The following is a 25,626-nucleotide window of genomic DNA, read 5'->3' on the forward strand; positions in this document are numbered from 1 at the left end:
AGATTTGACTATTACCTCCCAAATGAACTTCTCTAAGCCTAAACTTTTGCTAAAATCTTGCTCTACCTTTTTTTTTCCCACACAGATATTACAGAATGATGTCCAGTGTATATATACACGAGTCATTCCAAAGTTAGCTATCACCCATAAAGTGAAAGCCACTCAGTTGTGTCCAACCCTTTGAGACTCCATCTACTGTAGCCCGCCAGGCTCCTCCGTCCATGGAATTCTCCAAGCAAAAACACTGGAGTGGGTTGCCATTCCCTTCTCCAGGGGATCTTTCCAACCCAAGGATCAAACACGGGTCTCCTGCACTGCAGACAGATTCTTTACCACCACTATGAAGTCCTATGGAATGAAGAGGAGACTACACAAGGCATTCGTAATCACAGGAGGGAAAGCAACTTGAAAAATATCCAGTGCTCCAACTCTCTTGAATAATCCTTGCATTTTGTTTGGAATGTCTATTTTCTTAGCAATATGCTGAATTCTTGTAGCTTACCACTAAACATTATTTGATTAATGAAATTCATATTAAATAAGGGAGAGTAAAATACTACCATTACCTATGATACTGGGTTCCAGTGGTAAATTAGCGAACCAATCTGGACCACAACTCCTGCATCAGTGAAATTAAGGCACTGATACATCTTTCAGTTTCTCTTCCCTTATAAGGCTGTGGAGTCTAAGAAACTATGTAAAAAATGCACACACAAAAAAAGAATCATACTAAGTCACTGAAAATCATTTATGGACTGCAATTTATTAGGTTCATACTGTAAAAAATGGTATTTATAACACAGAAATTATTCAAAGAGTTCTATCTCTGAAATTCTTTCAAAGTGGAATAAACAGCTGTTGTTGAAAATAATGCACAAGCCTGCACAGCATATGCTATGAACTGGGATAAATAAATATTAGTTAACGGAGTTTGAGTTCTATCTCTGAATTGGTGAACGCAGTGAAATTTATCGAAACTTCTCCTTCCCAGTGGCTACTAACCTGCTTTGGGCAAAATACATTTTGCACTGCACTCAGTCCCTCAGTCATGTCTGACCCAGGGATCGAACCCACGTCTCTTGGGTCTCCTGCGTTGGCAGGTGGATTCTTTACCACTAGCGCCACCTGGGAGGTTCTGGGCAGAATACAATGGATGACTAAATGACCAGTGGTACCTGAGGACACCACATCTCTTGACTACATGGCACTTCGAAGAGAAATTCTCAACTGATAAACAGGGGACAATAAAGTGAAATATTTTCACTATTCCAAAGCTGAGCCCATGGGACACACCAGTAGCTGAACGATTCCTCTGGAGGTGGCCTTGGATAATTCTGAAGGTGAGCAGGGACAATTCCTTGTCTAAGCACAGTTCCATGAAGCACTGTTATAATAACATGTTCATCTGTGACTGGGAGTAATTTATTCCCCTTAGGGTTTTACCATGGCCACTTGGAATGCTCAAAAACATATCTGTCACTTTGTTTAGTGTAGATTACATAGATATATTATTCCTAATAGTATCTCAGCACCAAAAATATAATCCATATACCATGTACACAGCAGGCAATGTGAAAGGTACTTTTTACCGTTACCTAAGGCAGTCCCCACCATGAAGGAGGGATGTGAACCCCCATATTACAAGCAAAGCAAGGTTCGTGGCTACTGAACTGCACAGTAGGGATCTGAACACATGTCTGTCTGATCCCAAACTCTTCTCCTCCCACCACAATGCCTCTCACTACAAGCTCCTAAGGTGTGAGCATGATGGAAGCACTATTCCAGGACAAATTTATCCAGTTACAGAGGGGCCAGCTGTCAGGAGTGCTACCATGCACTGAAATGGACAACCATTGCAGCTTTTGCTTTGTGGATCCAGACGGTCACTTCAGTTCAGTTCAGTCGTTCAGTCGTGTCTGACTCTTTGCGACCCCATGAATCGCAGCACGCCAGGCCTCCCTGTCTATCACCAACTCCCGGAGTTCATTCAGACTCACGTCCATCGAGTCAGTGATGCCATCCAGCCATCTCATCCTCTGCTGTCCCCTTCTCCTCCTGCCCCCAATCCCTCCCAGCATCAGAGTCTTTTCCAATGAGTCAACTCTTCGCATGAGGTGGCCAAAGTACTGGAGTTTCAGCTTCAGCATCATTCCTTCCAAAGAAATCCCAGGGCTGATCTCCTTCAGAATGGACTGGTTGGATCTCCTTGCAGTCCAAGGGACTCTCAAGAGTCTTCTCCAACACCACAGTTCAGAAGCATCAATTCTTCAGTGCTCAGCCTTCTTCACAGTCCAACTCTCACATCTATACATGACCACAGGAAAAACCATAGCCTTGACTAGACTGACCTTTGTTGGCAAAGTAATGTCTCTGCTTTTGAATATGCTATCTAGGTTGGTCATAACTTTCCTTCCAAGGAGTAAGCGTCTTTTAATTTCATGGCTGCAGTCACCATCTGCAGTGATTTTGGAGCCCAAAAAAATAAAGTCTGACACTGTTTCCACTGTTTACAACCAGCCGAATCTTGTTACTGCTAGAGTTGGGCAGCATTTCTCCATGGATGCTCTGTGGATGGAATGGGGTTTATATTAACAGGTTTGTTTGCTTGGGCTGTGCCACTTGGCATGGAGGATCTCAGTTTCCTGACCAGGGATTGAACTTGCACCACTCTGCATTGGAAGTATGGCATCTTAACTACCAGACAGCCAGGGAATTCTTCAAGTGGGGTCCATATTAAACAAAAGATATCAGAGTTCCTTTTGCCAATGCATTTTTTTTTTTCATGTAGCCTTCCCAGAGGTATTATGCAAGAACTTGCCCACACACCCCCAGAGATCCCAGTAGCCTCAGAAGTTACTGGAAAGCTAACCCTCCCATTTTTATAAGACCATGAACAATACCTGCAGAGTTCTTCAGAAGCAATCATGCCTCCTCCTATTACTCTGCCTATTCATACCATTCATGCATGGGCTTCTCGAGGCAAGAATACTGGAGTGGTTTGCCAGTCCCTTCTCCAGTGGACCATGTCTCGTCAGAACTCTCCACCATGACCCATCTATTTTAGGTGGCCCTGCATGGCCTGGTTCATAGCATCATTGGGTTACACAAGGCTGGATCCATATGATCATTTTGGTTAGTTTTCTGTGATGAAGAAAGAAAGTGAAAGTCTCTCAGTCATGTCCAACTCTTTGTGACCCGACGGACTAGACAGTCCATGGAATTCTCCAGGCCAGAATACTGCAGCAGGTATCCTTTCCCTTCTTCAGGAATCTTCCAAACTCAGGGATCGAACCTAAGTCTCCCACATTACAGGTAGCTTCTTTACCAGCTCAGCCACAAGGTAAGCCCAAGAATACTGGAATAGGTAACCTATTCCTTTCTCCAGCAGATCATCCCGACCCAGGAAACGAACCAGGCCAGGGTCTCCTGCATTGCAGATGGATTCTTTACCAACTGAGCTATCAGGGAAGCCCTGTGATGGTGAAATACTTTATCCACCTCCTGATGCTAGAAGTGGATGTCACCTCCTGATGACATTTAACATCCTAGAGACTTGAATTCAAAACTCAGCTTTTGTATTTCCAGTAACAATTTTTAGAATACAGGTCTGAATTCCAGAGAAATTAATTGGCTAAAAAATGTTAAAATAATGCCTACCTGGTAGTATGTTTGTTATGTCCAGATATGTAATATGCAGAAGGCACTTGATAAAAGTGGCAGCTATTATTATTATCTTTTTTCTTAATGATAAGTACTACTTTGGTTGTAAAAACACAGAGCTAAGCAATAGGCCACAGAATCTGCTGGAGTCAGAAAGAGATCAGAAGAAAAGCCACATGTACTTCTCTGGGTATCCTATATTATTAAATTATACTAATTTAAGGAAAGAAAAATAGTTACTCAAGACAGCCAGATTTCTATAAAGCATATATTAATACATCATACTCCTCTTTTACAGGGAATGAGGCAACAGGAGATGGGTCTACAATTTTTCATAGCAGTATGATCCAAATAAAGTAAAACCCACAGAAGTAAAGATCATGCTGAAAATCCATCATCCAGAACTCCTGTTTATGGAGATTATCTGACTGTATTTTCTAAAACTTAATATGTTAATATTGTATCTATTTCACAGTCAGTCAACTTTTTATGTTCAATAACTTCTATACCCTCTCATTCACTGCCTCCTTATTGCCATCCATCTTATTCCTGTAATTATCCAGAAATCCACACCTTGATCTCTTTCCTACGAACTGTACTCATTCATGGAATCAGTAAGTACTTCTCTCCCTTCCTCCTTTTTCCAACTAATTCCCTGGTGTAGTTAAAAATAACCTGATGTTATGTTTTGGCAGATCATGTTGATGTCTGGCAGAAACCAACACAATTCTGTAGAGTAATTATCCTTCAATTAAAAAACAAATAATTTTTTTTAAAATATTAAAAAAAAAAATAACCTGATACAAAGAGCCAACTCATTGGAAAAGAACTTGATACTGGCAAAGACTGAGGGCAAGAGGAGAAGGGGGCAACAGATGATGAGATGGTAGGATGGCGTCACCAACTCAATGGACAAGAGTTCGAGCTAGTGAAGGACAGGGAAGCCTGGCATGCTGCTGCCCATGAGGTCGCAAAGCTCTGGACATGACTTAGCAACTGAGTAACAAAAACAACATACACCAATACAAGGGCTTCCCTGGTGGCTCAGTGGTACAGAATCCACCTGCCAATGCAGGAGATGCGGGTTGATCGCTGGTCTGGGAAAATCCCCTGGAGGAGGAAATGACGCCAGTACTCTTCCCAGGGAAATCTCATGGACAAAGAAGCCTGGCAGGCTATAGTCCACAAGTCACAAAGAGTGGGACATGACTCAGCAACTGAACAACAACTAGGTTTTAGAACGCACCGATTTCAGAATTTTTTAATTATCATGTAAGTATCACTCACCTAGAGCCAGACATCCTGGAATGTGAAGTCAAGTGGGCCTTAGAAAGCATCACTACGAACAAACCTAGTGGAGGTGATGGAATTCCAGTTCAGCTATTTCAAATCCTGAAAGATGATGCTGTGAAAGTGCTGCAACTCCATATGCCAGCCAATTTAGAAAACTCAGCAGTGGCCACAGGACTGGAAAAGGTCAGTTTTCATTCCAATCCCAAAGAAAGGCAATGCCAAAGAATGCTCAAATTACCACACAATTGCACTCATCTCACACGCTAGTAAAGTAATGCTCAAAATTCTCCAAGCCAGGCTTCAGCAATACGTGAACCATAAACTTCCACATGTTGAAGCTGGTTTTAGAAAAGGCAAAGGAACCAGAGATCAAATTGCCAACATCTGCTGGATCATGGAAAAAGCATGAGAGTTCAGAAAAACATCTATTTCTGCTTTATTGACTATGCCAAAGCCTTTGACTATGTGGATCACAATAAACTGTGCAAAATTCTGAAAGAGATGGGTATACCAGACCACCTGACCTGCCCCTTGAGAAACCTATATGCAGGTCAGGAAGCAACAGTTAGAACTGGACATGGAACAGACTGGTTCCAAATAGGAAAAGGAGTACGTCAAGGCTGTGTATTGTCACCCTGCTTATTTTACTTATATGCAGAGTACATCATGAGAAACACTGGGCTGGAAGAAGCACAAGCTGGAATCAAGATTGGCGGGCGAAATATCAATAACCTCAGACATGCAGATGACACCACCCTTATGACAGAAAGTGAAGAGGAACTAAAAAGCCTCTTGATGAAAGTGAAAGAAGAGAGCAAAAAAGTTGGCTTAAAGCTCAACATTCAGAAAACGAAGATTATGGCATCTGGTCCCATCACTTCACGGGAAATAGGGAAACAGTGGAAACAGTGTTCAGACTTTATTTTTGGGGGCTCCAAAATCACTGCAGATGGTGATTGCAGTCATGAAATTAAAAGATGCTTACTCCTTGGAAGGAAAGTTATGACCAACCTAGACAGTATATTAAAAAGCAGAGATATTACTTTGCCAACAAAGGTCTGTCTAGCCAAGGCTATGGTTTTTCCAGTGGTCATGTATGAATGTTAGAGTTGGACTGTGAAGAAAGCTGAGTGCCGAAGAATTGATGCTTTTGAACTGTGGTGTTGGAGAAGACTCTTGAGAGTCCCTTGGACTGCAAGGAGATCCAACCACTCCATCCTAAAGGTGACCAGTCCTGGGTGTTCACTGGAAGGACTGATGCTGAGGCTGAAACTCCAACACTTTGGCCACCTCATGCAGAGAGTTGACTCATTGGAAAAGACTCTGATGCTGGGAGGGGTTGGGGGCAGGAGGAGAAGGGGATGACAGAGGATGAGATGGCTATATGGCATTACCGACTCGATGCACATGAGTCTGAGTGAACTACGGGAGTTGGTGATGGACAGGGAAGCCTGGCATGCTGCGATTCATGGGGTCGCAAAGAGTCGGACACTACTGAGAGACTGAACTGAACTGAAGTATACACTAGAAAAGCATAAAATCTCTACCCACACTGTTAATGAAACTAAAAGTCAAGGACTTCCAGTGGTTACTCCAGTAACCACCAGCCATATCCGAACATCTGAAATGTATCTTGTCCAAATCAAGTTGCTCTGCAAGTGTGAAATACACAGCAGACTTTGAAGTCCTTTTACCACAAAAGCATAATTTAAAATATTTCATTTATCATTTTATATTTATTATGTGTTGAAATGGCAAGACTTTATTATAAAAATAAATTTATTAAAATTAATTTTGCCTATTTCTTTTTATGTTCTAACATAAAAAGGAACCCTAAAATTACTGAAGCAGCTCGAATTATATTTCTATCAAACGGCACCAGTCAAGGTCCTACAACTTCAAAGCCTTTTTCAATACACTGGGAATTTTCCTGGCCTCGAGTTGCATTTTATAGAGACCTTAATGACTTGCTACCACTAAATTCCCTAAAGATATGTTTTCTTGTTTAATCTAGCATTTAATGTATCTGGATATGAATATATCACAACAGGTCCTGATATTTGAGCAGTTTTCAGACCCTTGGAGAGTATAATTGTGCAGAATGTATTTGATGCTTGCTGCTACCAGATTTTTATTTTACCAGATTTTCAATCTTCAGATCTTTGAAAACTTGCAAAGTGATCTCAAAAGTCTTGTGTGTATCTTTCGTAAAGCACGCACAGCCATGGCTGAACTCAAGTGTCAAGGGTTTTCCCTAATCCTCACAGCCTATTAAAACTAAAAGATTCCCAGAGGGCCAGAAATATAACCCAACATCCAGTTTATGTCCTGAAGCATAGCTGTATTTAAATCAATAAATAAAACGTAATGTATTCTGTACCACACTTCCACTCTACCGCTGATGGAAAATGCACTGGACAAAATATACATCATTAAACTGAACACAGCCAAGTGTATTATATTACAGCAGCATTTGTAACTCAAGGCAAATAATCCTCCAAAATTTCTGAATGTCAAACTTACTGACAGTAACATTTTCATCCATTCTGTGTCTCACTGTTGTTTTTTTATGTTTCTCCTTAGGTATTCTTCTGAGTTAACAGATTTGATTAAGGATCTCTCCTTTTCATAATGTGTAAAACTGGGAAAAGAATTCACTGTATATTTACACTATATATTTATTTAAGGAATTTTTTTCCAGCTCTTTCACTGACAAGCAGCAATACCTAAAAAAAAACCTCATATTATAACTCATATCAGTCCTCATTTTTTTTTCATGGAGTTACATGCAAACTCATGTTTGTAATCATATGATTTCTACCAAATATCCCTGCTGGCTCAGTTCCTGTCAGATGCTATGACTGTGATACCAGGCAAGATAAGCAAGGCTAGACTGGGTTTCTTTTGAAAGAACTGTCCTTTGAGTTCAGTCATGTCCAACTCTTTGCAATCCCATGGACTGTAGTCCGCCCGGCTCCTCTGTCCAAGGGATTCTCCAGGTAAGAATATGGGAGTGGGTAGCCATGCCCTTCTCCAGGGGATCTCCCTGACCCAGGGATTGAATCCAGGTCTCCTGCATTGCAGGCAGATTCTTTACCATCTGAGCCACCAGTTTACTGCTGATAAGCCTTTGACTTCAGAGAGAGGATCCACTTGGTAAAGAGCCCATGGATTTATTACTTCTAATTCTGCGGCAGGTCTGTAGGAGCCAACCATTCTCCACAGGGTGGTATAAACACAGAGAGTCTCTCAGGTGAAAAAATGCCCCAACTCACAGCCATGGGGCATCCTGGGGGTGGGGATGCCAGGCCACACATGAAGTTATTAAAAGACTGACTCAGTGTTTCCCAACCCATTCACAGCATCCTCAACTGTCTAAGGATATCAGTATCTCAACACGCCTGGAACCAACTCCCAGGATGCCAAATGGGGAGCTCTGGGCTAATGTACTGAGGGAGCTATGAACCTTTGACTCCCAGGAGCCAGGAGGCTGGAAGAGTGGAGCCACCCAAAAGAAGGCTGGAAGAGGAGGCAGGAAGGATGTCCTCTCTGGACAGGGCCGCTACTCCTCAGCTTCTGACAATGATTCCCCCTGTAATTATATGAAATGAAAGGAAGACTCTATGTCCGCTTATGCTGCTGCTGCTGCTAAATCGCTTCAGTTGTGTCCGACTCTCTGCGACCCCATAGACGGCAGCCTACCAGGCTCCTCCATCCCTGGGATTTTCCAGGTAAGAACACTGGAGTGGGTTGCCATTTCCTTCTCCAGTGCATGAAAGTGAAAAGTGAAGTCGCTCAGTCATGTCCAACTCTTCATGACCCCATGGACTGCAGCCTACCAGGCTCCTCCGTCCATGGGATTTTCCAGGCAAGAGTACTGGAGTGCGGTGCCACTGCCTTCTCCGATGCCCGCTTATGAGATCTCCTGCAAAAACAGTACTGCCAAACTGAAAAACAAACAAACAAACACCATCTACTCATCAGTTAGTTCATGGTATGTTCTGTACTCTTCTGACCTTCAGATTCAAAATATGTAGGAAGTCAAGGAAATTACAAACTACAGAGTCCCTAGATTTCTCTGGGCCTTTGCAACAGTGTTCCAGGAAGAACGTAAATTCTCATAATAAAACACAGTATTTTTAAGAGAAGCATCGATTTCACTGAGTTTTTGTTTTGTTTTTGGAGAAACTGTATTAAAGCCAACTTGAGTATATTATGCACATGGTTCAAAAATCACATGATTTAACATAAAACAAGAGAGTCAGAATAAATCCACTGCTTGCAGCAGGCTACATTCAACCACATACCTGGAATCACTGTCCTTTTCTAAGAAAAAGTCTGAAGAGTAAGTGATTGGGCAACCCTCAGAGAGGACAAGAACCCCTTAAATGGGCTCTGAGCACAGTAACATTTTCAAGAATTCTTTCATAGTTTGGAGTTTGGGGGAAGCTCTGGGCTTCTTAGGTGGCTAATTCAAATACAATTTACACTGTCCGAACGTTCAAGACGGCTCCTGGAATACCGCATTTCAGCAGTTCAGGTTTGTCAGCCCAGTGGACAGAGGGCACCCACCTCATACAACAAATCTGCTCATTCTACATTAATCAACAGTTTTCTCGCTGTATTCTGCATTTGTTCAGTGTAATGAATAAAACATTAAAATTGCTATTTAGAATATAAAACAACGTAGTTCTTACAAACGGTAAAGTTATGCTGGGCCATAGTTTAGGGTACTAAGGCTGTTATTTACAGAATAAAATTCATTATCACTACGCAAATATTGAACAAGAATGGTCTGTATTCAAAGATAAAGTTGCCACAGGGGACTGTTGATATAGGAAATATGGCTGGAGCGATAGAGGATGCATATTAAAATTCATATACTGAAAAGGAAAAATGTACTTAACAGGGATATTTAATATTCCAAGAGCATCAACTAGAATTGTTAAGGTCGTATTTGCTGACATCTCAATTATAACCCTCCATTTTCAGTGCCTTCAGTTCAATCCAAAAATTTCCTGCAGAACCCAATCTACTGTACTTTACAAGGCCTCTGTTGACAAATGATTTTTTGGTAGTGTTCAACATATTGAAACTATCATGAAAAAGACCAAAGGCCAATTTGAGTATTTTCCCTCACAGGCCCAGCAAATTTTGAAATGAATAGTAGGGATTTAAGACAAAGTTTTGTAAAATGAAGCAAACAAGTTAAGAGTTTGCCATGGTTAGTTTAATAATAAATGGTAGAGCTGGGAATCAAACTCAAGGATTTCCACTCCAGAGTCTGTGTTCGCTAGTATAATTTGCCTGTTCATCATCTTAAGTAGATAGAAGTATTTTTATATTCAATAACATATATTAGTATATATATAATATAAATGTGATGTTATATACTTATATTATATACCTATTACATTCCTATATCATTTGGGAGGCCTGGCGTGCTGTGATTCATGGGGTCGCAAAGAGTCAGACACGACTGAGCGACTGATCTGATCTGCTATCATTTTGTTAGGTAGTTAGAATAGGAAAAAGGAGTCCAGAATGGTGGTGGCTAAAAGACAAAGAAGGGTAAAGCCCATGAAAATAGAACAAAGGAAGGTCCAAGGACCAGAGTGAGGACCTCAGGTGAAGTAAACAGCCTTCTGGCTAGCCCAATTTACACAGGGCAGGCTCAGAGGGAGAGGAAAAAAAACATACAAAAAGAGGGGCCAAAATTGAGCTTGGGGCTTTTCTTCTCTTGTGTCTTTTGGGTCCACCCAACCTCACATGCCTTGAGGATGTATTTTCCTTTCTCCTTGCAAATACAACTAAGCTGTAACACGCAGCTGTAATATGCAGCTGTAACACTGGTCCGTCCAACGCTTCAAATTTTTGCTGCAGTGAGACAGAATCGAGGAAATTACAAACTTCCTGGACATATATGATGCTGTGACTTGGATTTAACCTGGCTGATACAACCTCGGCTTGGCCCCTGCAAGGCGAAGGAAAAACACAGCAGAAGCCCAACTGGGCGAAAGCTCCTGCCGAGGAAGCTGAACATGAAGAAAACCCAGCGCAGGGGAAGTGACGAGAAGCCCAGCGTGCTGGAAACTGGGACAGCAAAAGCAAACTCAGCAGAAAGCGCATGCAGCTCAGTCTCAGATTCTGTAAGACTTCTGGTTGGGGTAGGAAGTCTTCGCTCCTGTGGCTGGAAGGATATATGGCTAACATAATCTTAATTCCTTTACAATCTCTCATTCCTTGTTTCCTCAAAACCCCCGTGAACAGGCGAGCAGCACTGGGTGCCCCAGGGTGTCCTGAAGGCTCTACTATCTGCTGTGCCTTAGTAGCTGTTGCCCAGGTGGGTAGGGGTTCTTCTGACCTTAATCTTCTTTGTGCCAAGGATCAGGTCAATGAAAACCCTGAGCACAGGTCAGGTATTTAGCAGATTTTCTGGCAGGTAATGAAGGGGATTTCTCGGCACATTTTTCCCACTGCTTTTTCCTCCCGTCCTTCAGCTCCTCTCTCCATCTATGCCACTGTTTACAAATTATTGGGCAGATCATTTTTCCATTTCTAAAAGTTGTGCTTGAAACTGTTTACCTAAGACAGGGACTCAAACCCATGTGGCAGGGACTCTGTGCAATGCTTAGTCACTCAGTCATAGCCAACTGGGACTTGAGCCGACCAAAACCCACGGTGCCTGGCTTCAGGACCTAATGAAGCTCAGGCTCTTGATGTCTCATTGAAAAAACTGAGAGAGAGACACAGCAATAGGTAAGAGGTAATTTGTTAGGATTCAGAAAGCAGCACAGTGCACAGGGTGTGGGCTATTGCAGAGGGCAAGTGCTATGGCCATGGAAGGTGGTGTGGTTAGTTAGCTGGGTGTTTTCATATGCTAATGAGTGGGAGGGTCATTCCAACAATTGGGGAACTACCCCCTCCTCAGTCTTTTGACAGTGCCTTGGAACTGTCCTGGCACCTCTGGGTGTGTCATTTAGCTTGCAGATTGAGGATCAAGGTTTAGTTGAGTCTGACTAGTTTAGTTGTCAACTTGGACCCATTTGATTTTAATCGGTTTATGTTATGCCCTTGGGCTATGTGATTCTTTCAAAAGTTGTGCCCTGCCCTCTTCTCTCCTGTTTTCATGAGCCTGCTTTTCCTGAGCCCTGTCTGGACCCACAATGTTGCCTCTACGATCTTCTGGAGGGACAACCAGAAAATAGCTGGCTCTTGGGAAAGAAATACTGTATAATATCCAATCTCTCTAGATATTCAGGCCTTCATGTTCCACGTTTCCTAGAACACGTACAACAGCCTTTCTCAGTGAATCCGCTAGGGCAGGCAACAGGCACACAATGCCCACTAGAAGTCCATCTGTGGGTAGCATCCCTTCAAGGGCAACTGGGCTTCCGGGGATAATGTTTGCCACTTTGGGAGTTAGCCCTGCAGGCTGTTTGGGCCCAAACCCTTGCCACCCTTGTCCTAAAGTTACAAATATAGCCCAGGATCAAATCTCTACTCCACTTTTATGTAACATCTGGTCTGTTGCCTCTTAGTAGTTTGTTCTTAAGCCACTTACTAACTGCTACAACCAGGACCCTGGCCCCCTGTAGGCAACATCACTCCACCCCCTTATTATTAAAATACTCTTAATGCCCCTAACAGGACCAGATAACAGATAACCCACTCTTTTGTCATTACTTCTGTTATTATCTAAAGTGGGTCTATGAACTGTTTACCACTGGAAACACAATAAGCTGTTCTTATGGAGGACTAGAGGAAGAAATCAGTGACTTACATTCCCTCGGAGGAATAAGAGGATAAGGCTTACGGCTATTTCACCAGGTTCCCAGTTCAGGGCACAGGCTTGGACTGCTTTACATCATAGTATCTATTCCCATCCATGGTAGACAAACGAGCAATGAGTTCAGACTACAACCCCTTAATTGTACCCAACAATGGTCATGCTGGAGACCTTGAGGCCACCCAACTCCAGCCTGGGAGGTCCCAGGAGGTTGACTTGCCTCAACCTGCCTAGGGATCTTGTCCCCGGGAGACTGTCATGCCTCAGCCTGCTTGGAGATCCACCAGACTAGGATCCCAGGAGGTCGAACTGCCTTGATCGGCCTAGGGATCTGGTCCCTGAGAGGTTATCACACCTCAACCTGCTTAGGGATCCATCAGGCTGGGGGTCCCAGGAGGTCAACCTGCCTCGAACTGCCTGGGATCTGGTCCTCAGGAGGTTGTCATGCCTCCACCTGCTTGGGGATCCACCAGTCCAGGGGTCCCAGAAGGTCAACAAGCCTTGATCTACCCAGGGACCCAATTCTCGGAAGGCCAACATGCCTCGACCTGCCTGGGGAATTGATCTCCAGGAGGCTGTCACGCCTCAGCCTGCCTGAGGATCTGCACCCAGAGCCAGGGATGCCCGGCTCTCAGGTTGCAACAGTACTGGGTAGGATAAGCTTCAGAAAGACTCACCCTTAAGGAAGTCTACCCATAAAAATAAAAGGAAGCCTATCAGTGGTGGTGCTGTGCCCAGTAACACCAATATCTCACCAATAACTCAGGAGCCCAATGAGAACCCCACTGCCTTTCTGGAAAGGCTAAAGGAGGCCCTCCAAAAGTTTACCAGTGTGGACTTAGACTCTTAGGAGGAACAGGTGATTTTTAAAGGACAAATTCTTGTCCCTGTGTGCATCAGACATCAGGAAAAAGTTACAACAGATACAACAGCAGAACCCTGCTACCTCTTTAGCTGAGATGGTCCAGATAGCCAACAATACCTTTTATAACAGAGAACAGGAGAGGGAGGCCAAGGCCCAGGAAAGGGAGACAAGGAAAGAGATGAGGCAGGCCCAGATGCTGGCCGCCCTGCAGAGAAGCTCTATGACAAACCTTGTCCTTGAAGGACAAGGCACAAGGAAAAATGCCTAATCTGTAAACAGGCAGGAAAACCGGTCAAAAAGTGTCCAAACCATGAAAGTTTCCTAAAATGGCTTGCTACAAATGCCATCAGTTGGGATGCTGGGCAGCACTCTGTCCTCGGGACCAAAGAGCCTCAAGGTCAAGCATCAAGCCTTACCTCACGATGGTTCAATAGGACTGAAGCAACTGCTCCAGCCAGCCCACCTGTCACACTTAAACATCATGGGGCTGGAGCCCAGGGTGCAACTGGATGAGGCAGGTAGGTCCGAGAATTTCTCAGTTGACACAGGGGCTGCCTACTATGTCCTGGTCTCCTACTCCAGAGCCTACTCCTCCCAAACCTGGACCATTTGGGGTGCTACAGGAACATTCTCCCATCAGGAAGCTTCCACAAGCCGCTTAAACTTCTCCATCAGAGAGCAGACAGAAGTAAAACCAAAATCACAGAAAACTACCCAATCTGTTCACATGGAACACAGCCTTGTATAACTCAAGCCATGAGCCATGCCGTGTAGGGCCTCCCAAGACAAACAGGTCATGGTGGAGACTTCTGACAAAATGTGATCCACTGGAGAAGGGAATGGCAAACCACTTCAGTATTCTTGTTTTGAGAACCCCATGAACAGTATGAAAAGGCAAAATGATAGGACACTGAAAGATGAATTTCCCAGGTCAGTAGGTGCCCAATATGCTCCTGGATATCAGTGGAGAAATAACTCCAGAAAGAATGAAGAGAAGGAGCCAAAGTAAAAACAACACCCAGTTGTGGATGTGACTGGTGATAGAAGCAAAGTCCGATGCTGTAAAGAGCAACAATGCATAGAAACCTGGAATGTTAGGTCCATGAATCAAGGCAAATTGGAAGCAGTCAAACAGGAGATGGCAAGAGTGAACATCAATATTTTAGGAGTCAGCAAACTAAAATGGGCTGGAATGGTTGAATTTAAACTCAGATGAACATTATATTTAATACTGTGGGCAGGAATCCCTTAGAAGAAATGGAGCGGCCATCATAGTCAACAAAAGAGTTCAAAATGCAGAACTTGGATGCAATATCAAAAATGACAGAATGATCCCTAGCCATTTCCAAGGCAAACAATTCAATATCACAGTAATCCAAGTCTACGCCCCAACCAATAATACTGAAGAACCTGAAGCTGAACGGTTCTATGAAGACATACAAAACTTTCTAGAACTAACACCCAAAAAGATCTTCTTTTCATTATAGGGGACTGAAATGCAAAAGTAGTAAGTCAAGATACCTGGAATAACAGGCAAATTTGGCCTTGGAATAGAGAATGAAGCAGGGCAAAGGCTAACCAAGTTTTGAGAACAGAACACACTGGTCATAGCAAACACCCTCTTCCAAAAACACAAGAGAGTCCTCTACACATGGACATCACCAGATGGTCAACACCAAAATCAGACTGATTATATTCTTTGCAGCCAAAGATGGAGAAGCTCTATACAGTCAGCAAAAATAAGACCGGGAGCTGACTGAGGCTCAGATCATGAACTCCTTATTGCCAAATTCAGACTTAAATTGAAGAAAGTAGGGAAAACCACTAGACTATTCAGCTATGACCTAAATCAAATCCCTTACAATTATACAGTGGAAGTGACAAATAGATTCAAGGGATTAGATCTGATAGACACAGTGCCTGAAGAAATATGGACAGAGATTTCTGACATTGTATAGGAGGCAGATATTGAGACCAACCCCAAGAAAAAGAAATGCAAAAACACAAAATGGTTGTCTGAGGAGGCCTTACAAACAGGTATGAAAAGAAGAAAAGCAAAAGGCAAAGGAGAAAAGGAAAGATATACCCATTTGAATGCAGAGTTCCAAAGAATAGCAACAGGAGATAAAGCCTTCCTCAGTGATCAATGTAAAGAAATAGAGAAAAACAATAGAATGGGAAAGACTATGGATCTCTTCAAGAAAATTAGAGATACCAAGGGAGTAACATTTCATCCATAGATGGGCATAACAAAGAACAGAAATGGTAGGGAACTAACAGAAGCAGAAGATCTTAAGAGGTTGCAAGAATACATAGAACTGTACAAAAAAGATCCTTAAGACCCAGATAATCATGATGGTGTGATCACTCACCTAGAGCCAGACATCCTGGAATGTGAAGTCAAGTGGGCCTTAGGAAGCATCACTACGAACAAAGCTAGTGGAGGTGATGGAATTCCAGTTGAGCTATTTCAAATCCTGTAAGATAATGCTGTGAAAGTGCTGCACTCCATATGCCAGCAAATTTGGAAAACTCAGCAGTGGCCACAGGACTGGAAAAGGTCAGTTTTCATTCCAATCCCAAAGAAAGGCAATGCCAAGGAATTCTCAAACTACCGCACAATTGTACTCATCTCACACGCTAGTAAAGTAATGCTCGAAATTCTCCAAGCCAGGCTTCAACAGTATGTGAACTCTCAACTTCCAGATGTTCAAGCTGGATTTGGAAAAGGCAGAGGAACCAGAGATCAAATTGTCAACATCCATTGGATCATCTAAAAAGCAAGACAGTTCCAGTAAAACATCTATTTCTGCTTTATTGACTATGCCAAAGTCTTTGACTGTGTGGATCACAACAAACTGTGGAAAATTCTGAAAGAGATGGGAATACCAGGCCACCTGACCTATCTCTAGAAATATCTGTATGCACGTTAGGAAGCAACAGTTAGAACTGAACATGGAACAACAGACTGGTTCCTAATCAGGAAAGAAGTACGTCAAGGCTGTATATTGTCACCCTGCTTATTTAACTTTATGCAGAGTACATCATGAGAAATGCTGGGCTAGATGAAGCACAAGCTGGAATCAAGATTACCAGGAGAAATGTCAATCAATACTTCAGATATACAGATGACACCACCCTTATGGCAGAAAGCAAAGAAGAACTAAAAAGCCTCTTGATGAAAGTAAAAGAGGAGAGTGAAAAAGTTGGCTTAAAATTCAACATTCAGAAAACGAAGACCATGGCATCTGGTCCCATCACTTCATGGCAAATAGATGGGGAAACAATGCAAACAATGACAGACTTCATTTTCTTGGGCTCCAAAATCACTGCTGATGGTGACGGCAGCCATGAAATTAAAAGACACTTGCTCCTTGGAAGAAAACCTAGACAGTATATTAAAAATCAGAGACATTACTTTGCCAACAAAGGTCCGTCTAGTCAAAGCTATGTTTTTTCCAGTAGTCATGTATGGATGGGAGAGCTGGAGTATAAAGAAAGCTGAGCACCAAAGAATAGATGCTTTTGAACTGTTGTGTTGGAGAAGACTCTTGAGAGTCCCTTGGATGGCAAGGAGATCAAACCAATCCATCTTATAGGAAATCAGTCCTGAATATTCATTGGAAGGACTGATGCTGAAGCTGAAACTCCAGTACTTTGGCCACCTGATGCAAAGAACTGACTCACTGGGAAAGACTCTGATGCTGGGAAAGATTAAAGGTGGGAGGAGAAGGGGACGACAGAGGATGAGATGGTTGGATGGCATCACTGACTCAAGGGACATGAGTTTGAATAAACTCTAGGAGTTGGTGATGGACAGGGAGGTCTGGCATGCTGAAGTCCATGGGGTTGCAAAGAGTCGGACACGACTGAACAACTGAACTGAACTCAACTGAGCACTTCTTTGTTGGGGAAGGGACAAGTATTTTCCCACCAGTTTCTGGTGGTTGATGAGTGTCCTACTCCCTTATCGGGAAGAGATCTTTCCCTGCCTCTGAAATCTTGTAGCTGTTGCAGTCCTGATAGAAGATGCTTTAAAACTCTCTCTTGAGGGCAAACTAACTATTATTACCAGCCACCAAGTGAAACAACTTCTAAATGGGAGAGGCCATCTATGGAGGTCTGATCAAAGAATCCTGGTAGTGCTGATGGAAAATCCAGGCCTAACTGTATCCCCTTGTGAGTTTCTTAACCCTGCTACCCTCCTGCCTACCCCCGAGGGCTCTCTCCCCTTTCACTCTTGCCTAGAAACTTGGTACCATTAGACAAAACCTCGAGAGGGAATTTTAGGAGATCCTCTGACCAATCCTGAGGAAATCTGGTACACTGATGGAAGCAGCTTTGTCTTGGATGGAAAAAGAAGAGCCAGATATACAGTAGTCTCCAATTTTGTGACCACAGAGGCTAAACCTTTGCCACCAGGTACTTCAGCCCAATTAGCTGAACTCACAGCCCTGACTTGAGCTTTAGAGCTAGGAAAAGGAAAAAGAGTAGCCATTTACACTACTCCAAGTATGCCTTTCTGGTGCTACATGCACATGCTGCTATTTGGAAAGAAAGAGGCCACCTGACCACCCGAGGGTCCCCAGTCAAATATGGTGATCAAATTCTTAGGCTCTTGGAGGCAGTCCATTTGCCTGCTGAGGTTTCAGTCTCCCATTGTAAAGGACAACAAAAAGGGAGCACAGAAGTGGCATGAGGGAACCAAGCAGCCGACCAGGCAGTTAAAAGAGCAGCATTACAGAACAATGACCTAATAGGGGTGGCCACCTTAGCTCCACAGACTAATTTGCTAGAAACTCCTTCATATACTAAAGGTGAGACTCTTAAAGCTCAGAGTGAGGGCTTTCAAGAAGATCATATGGGGTGGTTCCAAAAGGAGGGACTCCTTTTCCTGCCTGGGAACCTCCAAGGGAAGCTGGTTAACTCCTTACATGTCACCACTCATTTAGGGGATAAGGCCCTCCAAGGATTACTGGAAAGGTCCTTCAGAGGAAAGAAAAGAAAGTGAAAGTGAAGTTGGTCAGTCGTGTCCGACTCTTTGTGACCCCATGGACTACAGCCTACCACGCTCCTCCGTCCATGGGATTTTCTAGGCAAGAGAACTGGAGTGGACCACCATTTCCTTCTCCAGAGGATCTTCCCAACCCAGGGATCAAACCCAGGTCTCCCACATTGTAGGCAGATGCTTTACCATCTGAGCCACCAGGGACCATGGAACAGGCCTCTATATGGTCCCTCTTGGACCACTTGCCAAATAAACAACCCCCAAGGAGCTCAAAGACCCAAGCTGGACCAGCCCATCTAATGACCTGGGACCTACCCAGGAGAGGACTGGCAGATGGACTTCACCCAGATGCCAGTTTCTCCAGGGTATAAATACCTATTAATCATGATAGATACATTCACAGGATGGATTGAAGGCTCACCCACCTGGACTGAGAAGGCAGAGGAGGTGGTAAAAAAAAAAAATGTTCCATGAAATCATTCCAAGATTTGGTCCACCCAGATCATTGCAAAGTGACAATGGGACACTGTTTACTTCTAAGGTCACCCAAGGGGTCTCTAAAGCATTGGGCATTACTTATTATCTCCATTGTGCCTGGAGGCCTCAGTCTTCAGGAAAAGTAGAAAGAGCCAACATATTCTTAAAATCAGCAAGAAAAAAGATAACCCAGGACACCTCTCTGTGATGGAAGGAAGTTTTACCAATAGCTCTCCTCCACACCCTACTGCCCCTAAGGAACAGGCTGGTCATAGTCCTTATGAGATGCTATATAGGAGACCTTTTGCTTATGTCAATGACCTCTTCCTAGATCCAGAGGCTCAGACCCTCTGGTCTTATACCATGGTCATTGGGCAATTCCAACAAGATACATGCTTGTGGGGAGTCAACCAGGACCCAAGTGATTCTAAAGAGCCAGCACTATATGACAATAAACTGTGGAAAAATTCTTAAAGAGATGAGAATACCAGACCACCTGACCTGCCTCTTGAAAAACTTGTATGTAGGTCAGGAAGCAACAGTTAGAACTGGACATGGAACAACAGACTGGTTCCAAATAGGAAAAGGAGTACGTCAAGGCTGTATATTGTCACCCTGCTTATTTAACTTCTATGCAGAGTACATCATGAGAAACGTTGGGCTGGAAGAAGCACAAGCTGGAATCCAGATTGCCGGGAGAAATATCAATAACTTCAGATATGCAGATGACACCACCCTTATGGCAGAAAGTAAAGAGAAACTAAAGAGCCTCTTGATGAAAGTGAAAGTGGAGAGTGAAAAAGTTGGCTTAAAGCTCAACATTCAGAAGACGAAGATCATGGCATCCGGTCCTATCACTTCATGGGAAATAAATGGGGAAACAGTGGAAACAGTGGCTGACTTTATTTTTCTGGGCTCCAAAATCACTACAGATGGTGATTGCAGCCATGAAATTAAAAGACGCTTACTCCTTGGAAGGAAAGTTATGACCAACCTAGATAGCATATTAAAAAGCAGAGACATTACTTTGCCAACAAAGGTCCGTCTAGTCAAGGCTATGGTTTTTCCAGTGGTCATGTATGGATGTGAGAGTTGGACTATAAAGAAAGCTGAGCACCGCAGAATTGATGCTTTTGAACTGTGGTGTTGGAGAAGATTCTTGAGAGTCCCTTGGACTGCAAGGAGATCCAACCAGTCCATCCTAAAGGAGATCAGTCCTGGGTGTTCATTGGAAGGACTAATGTTGAAGCTGAAACTCCAATACTTTGGCCACCTGATGCGAAGGCTGACTCATTTGAAAAGACCCTGATGCTGGGAAAGATTGAGGGCAGGAGGAGAAGGGGAAGACAGAGAATGAGATGGTTGGATGGCATCACCAACTCAATGGACATGGGTTTGGGTGGACTCCGGGAGTTGGTGATGGACATGGAGGTTTGGCGGGCTGAGGTTCATGGGGTCACAAAGAATCGGACACAACTGAGTGACTGGACTGAACTGAACTATATGCTCCAGGGACTTAAGTCCTAATTAAAGTGTGGAAAGATGGGTCCCCAAAGGCTCAACTCCAGCCCACATGGATGGGCCTATACCCTGTAATACTTTCTACCCCCACAACAATTAAGGTTCCAGGACACAACTCCTGCATTCACTACTCACAAGTCAAGCCGTGGAAGAAAACAAAAGAGGACACTCAGTACCCCTGTCAACAAGCTACAACATGCAGTGCCAGGTCCACAAGGACATATAAAACTACTTCTGACCACGGAAGATATCACTCACCCTCAGATGCACACCATTATATGGACTCTGATGTTTGAGACTAACAAGAAGGGGAGACTCAAAGGCCCTCACTGTCTCAGTTCAGCAAGAAGTAGCCAGAGAGAGCACAATGGCCCTATTCCAAAAGAAGGGCCTCCCATCTCTTGAGGTGAGAATGTTATGTAGTTAGAATAGGAAAAAGGAGTCCAGAACAGTGGTGGTTAATAGACAGAGAAGAGTAAAACCCTTCAAAATAGAACCAAGGAAGGTCTCAGGACCAGATTGAGGACCTCAGGTGAAGCAAACAGCCTCCTGGCTAGCCCAATTTACAGAGGGCAGGCTCAGGGGGAGGAAGAAAAAAAAACAATTATAAAGAGGAGCCAAAATTTAGCTCGGGGCTTCTCTTCTCTTCGAGTCTTTTGGGTTGGCCCACCCTCACGCCTTGAGGATGTATTCTCCCTTGCTTGCAAATAAAACTGAGCTGTAACACAGAGCTGTAACACTGGTCCGTCCAACACTTCAAATTTTTGCTGCAGAAAGACAGAATCAAGGAAATTTTAAAACAATGCTAGACAATTCCCTGACAATTTTAAAACAATGCTAGAAAATGTATATTCTTATCTATCCGGTTACCACATACACACCCGTATCTAACATTGCTACCTCAACGCAATTACAATCCATACGTGTAATTCTCTGTGCAATTTCTGAAGTCCCCAACAAATCTATTTTCTAGAAAGCATAGAGGCTTTCTAGGTCTACTGAAGTTATTTAACCTCTGGAGCACCCGATTTTCTCAACTATAAAACAGGAGTAACGGCCGTGCCTATGTCATGGACTGGCTACGTGAATTCAGTGCAACAGTACAAGCATAGTGCTTAAGCACAGGCCGAGCACAAGAAGCGCTCAGGAAATATTATATATTATCACTGCTATGGTAAATCATTTTATCCACCCTTGTGTCCTTGCAATTTACACAGGGTTTGGCCCATGAGAGGTGTTCAGAAAATACTAATTAAAAGAAGCTAATGAATACAGTGTTCAACACCCCCCTATAAACACAGAAACACACCCCTCCTTTCCTTAGGCACTCCCATCTCTCATGATTTTGTTTCTTCCACCTGAAACTGTTCCCCATCCTAAACTTTCATCTGGCTAATTGCGCTTTTCCATTTAAGTTTTGGTTCCTATTCTTAAAAACTCTGAGCCTATTATGCATCCTGCTTGCACATTTTCATTGGGCTTTCTCCTTGTTGCTAATTAGCAAAGCACTCAACCCTCAGTATCTTGATGTCTTTGACTTGCCTTAACACCCCATTACACTGCAGAGGCAGACACTACCTTTTTCCCATTCAAGGGTATAGAACAAAAGGAATGTTCAGTAATTCTTTGTTAAATGAATGAACACACACATATTTCCACCTGAATAACTTTTCCATGATTCTCATCCTTCCTACCAAACGTCATCCTGGATTTAGGATATGGTTCAATTTTAGACATGAACAAGAAGGAAAAAAGACAGATCATTCAGTTTTTTTTATTTTTAATTGACCAAAAAACCTGGACAAGTTTCTCCCCAAAGATGGCCAAATGACCTTAACATATGAAAGGTATGCAATTCCCATTAATCACTAGGAAAATGCCAATTAAAACCACCACTAAGACATCAATACATATCTATCAGAATGGCAAAAAGAGAGTGAGAAAATACAGAGAACAATGAAATATGGGGCACCTATATTTTTTATACACTGCTGATGAATGTCTAAATTGGTAGAATCAGTAAGGAAAACTGGCAGTATCTACAAAAATGAAAATACATTCCTGAAGACTCAGCAATTCCACTTCTATCTAATATGCTATGAAGAAATATGTACCTAAACATGCCAAAAGGCATTCACAAGAATATTCATAGCAATGTATTCCTTACAGCTGCAAAGTAGAAACAACCAAGATGCTCATCAACAGTAAAATGGATAAATAAATCTGTGGAAGCTTCTGGATAAATTCCTATGATAGAATATTATGTAGCAATGAAAAAACAGTAAGAATGAATCTTAAAATATAATGTTGAGACAAATACTGTAGATGTCACTTATATATGGAATCTTAAAAAATACAACAAACTAGTGATGATGATAAAGAAGTAGACTCACAGATATAGAGAAGAAACTAGTGGTTACCAGAGCGGAGTAAGGAAAGGGGAGGAGCAATAGAGGAGTAGGGGGTAAGATGTACAAACTATTAGGAATAAAATAAGCTATAAGGATATACTGTGCAAATGGGGAATATAGCCAATATTTTATAGTAACTAAAGTTTAAATCCTGAAAGATGATGCTGTGAAAGTGCTGCACTCAATATGCCAGCACATTTGGAAAACTCAGCAGTGGCCACAGGACTGGAAAAGGTCAGTTTTCATTCCAATCCCAAAGAAAGGCAATGCCAAAGAATGCTCAAACTACCGCACAATTGCACTCATCTCACACGCTAGTAAAGTAATGCTCAAAATTCTCCAAGCCAGGCTTCAGCAATATGTGAACCGTGAACTTCTTGATGTTCAAGCTGGTTTTAGAAAAGGCAGAGGAACCAGAGATCAAATTGCCAACATCTGCTGGATCACGGAAAAAGTAAGATTCCAGAAAAACATCTATTTCTGCTTTACTGACTATGCCAAAGCCTTTGACTGTGTGGATCACAAGGAACTTTGGAAAATTCTGAAAGAGATGGGAATACCAGACCACCTGATCTGCCTCTTGAGAAATTTGTATGCAGGTCAGGAAGCAAAAGTTAGAACTGGACATGGAACAACAGACTGGTTCCAAATAGGAAAAGGAGTACATCAAGGCTGTATATTGTCACCCTGCTTATTTAACTTATATGCAGAGTACAGCATGAGAAACGCTGGGCTGGAAGAAACACAAGCTGGAATCATGATTGGCAGGCGAAATATCAATAACCTCAGATATGCAGATGACACCACCCTTATGGCAGAAAGTAAAGAGGAACTCAAAAGCCTCTTAATGAAGGGGAAAGTGGAGAGTGAAAAAGTTGGCTTAAAGCTCAACATTCAGAAAACAAAGATCATGGCATCCGGTCCCACCACTTCATGGGGAAACAGTGGAAACAGTGTCAGACTTTATTATGGGGGGGCTCCAAAATCACTGCAGATGGTGACTGCAGCCATGAAATTAAAAGACGCTTACTCCTTGGAAGGAATGTTATGACCAACCTAGATAGCATATTCAAAAGCAGAGACATTACTTTGCCAACTAAGGTTCGTCTAGTCAAGGCTATGGTTTTTCCTGTGGTCATGTATGGATGTGAGAGTTGGACTGTGAAGAAGGCTGAGTGCAGAAGAATTGATGCTTTTGAAGTGTGGTGTTGGAGAAGACTCTTGAGAGTCCCTTGGACTGCAAGGAGATCCAGCCAGTCCATTCTGAAGGAGATCAGCCCTGGGATTTCTTTGGAAGGAATGATGCTGAAGCTGAAACTCCAGTACTTTGGCCACCGCATGCAAAGAATTGACTCATTGGAAAAGACTCTGATGCTGGGAGGGATTGGGGGCAAGAGGAGAAGGGGACGACAGAGGATGAGATGGCTGGATGGCATCACTGACTTGATGGACATGAGTCTGAGTGAACTCCGGGAGTTGGTGGTGGACAGGGAGGCCTGGCGTGCTGCGATTCATGGGGTCGCAAAGAGTTAGACACAACTGAGTGACTGATCTGATCTGATCTGAAAGTTTAAACAACTATAAATAAATGTAGGAATTCCCAAATGCCTCAGAATCCACCTGCCAATGCAGGAGACACGAGTTTAATCACTGGGTTGGGAAGATCCCCCAGAGTAGGAAATGGCAACCCACTCCAGTATTCTTACCAGGAAAAGTCCCCTAGACAGAGGAGCTTGGCGGGCTACAGTTGGTGAGGTCACAAAGAAACAGACACACCTGGGCACATGCACACATGTACCTGTAATACGAAATGAAGGGAAGGGAAGTGACAGTCGCTCAGTCGTGTCTGACTCTTTGTGACCCCATGGATTGTACAGTCCATGGAATTCTCCAGGCCAGAATACTGGAGTGGGTAGCCTTTCCCTTCTCCAGGGGATCTTCTCTAGCCAGGGACTGAACCCAGGTGTTCCACATTGCAGGCTGATTCTTTACGAGCTGAGGCACAAGGGAAGCCCAAGAATACTGGAGTGGGTAGCCTATCCCTTCTCCAGTGGATCTGCCTGACCCAGGGTCTCCTGCATTGCAGGCAGATTCTTTACCAACTGAGCTATGAGGGAAGCCCTGTAATATGTAATACAGTAATTATACATCAATTAAAATTTTTTAAACATAATGTTACATGAAATAACACAGACACGAAGGAGCACGTGTCCTTGTGCAGCATCAGAACAGACCGCTGTCTACAGTGATGGAGGTGAAACAGCAGCCGACCGGTGTGTGTGCCGCTGCTGGTCATTTTTTAAGAATGGATCTGAGTGATCGTGGAGTGTGTATGTTCACTTTGTGGAGTTCCTTCACTTGTACACTTGGTGCATGGGCACTTTTCTGCAGGTGACCTGCACTTTGGTGAAAATGTGAGCTAAAAATAAATGAATACATAAATGCATTCAATTCACGCACACGAAAAAGTCAACACAGATGATTCACACAACTCCAGGAGATCTGAAATCCTCTAAATCTGACCAGTCACTTGATTCTATTTGAGATCACATCTTCGTCTTATTTCTATCTCTTCTCTTTATTGGGAAATTCTATTTTAATC

At 43.1% G+C, this 25,626-nt stretch overlaps 1 protein-coding gene across 8 annotated transcripts in view; it reads right to left on the bottom strand.

The window, feature by feature from the left end:
* The window catches only part of KLF12 (KLF transcription factor 12), a 534,567-nt gene that overhangs the window by 382,654 nt on the left and 126,287 nt on the right, over positions 1-25,626 (bottom strand). Inside the window, exon 1 of one of the 8 annotated variants that reach the window (XM_055542647.1) lies at positions 8,793-8,853. The exons of the other annotated variants lie outside the window; for them this stretch is intronic. The gene's annotated coding sequence lies outside the window, so the exon portion shown is untranslated. Of the gene's footprint in view, positions 1-8,792; positions 8,854-25,626 lie in introns of those variants that run through there. 8 annotated transcript variants of the gene reach the window in all.

The sequence above is a fragment of the Bubalus kerabau genome, chromosome 12 (assembly GCF_029407905.1).
Source record: "Bubalus kerabau isolate K-KA32 ecotype Philippines breed swamp buffalo chromosome 12, PCC_UOA_SB_1v2, whole genome shotgun sequence".
NCBI lineage: Eukaryota > Metazoa > Chordata > Mammalia > Artiodactyla > Bovidae > Bubalus > Bubalus kerabau.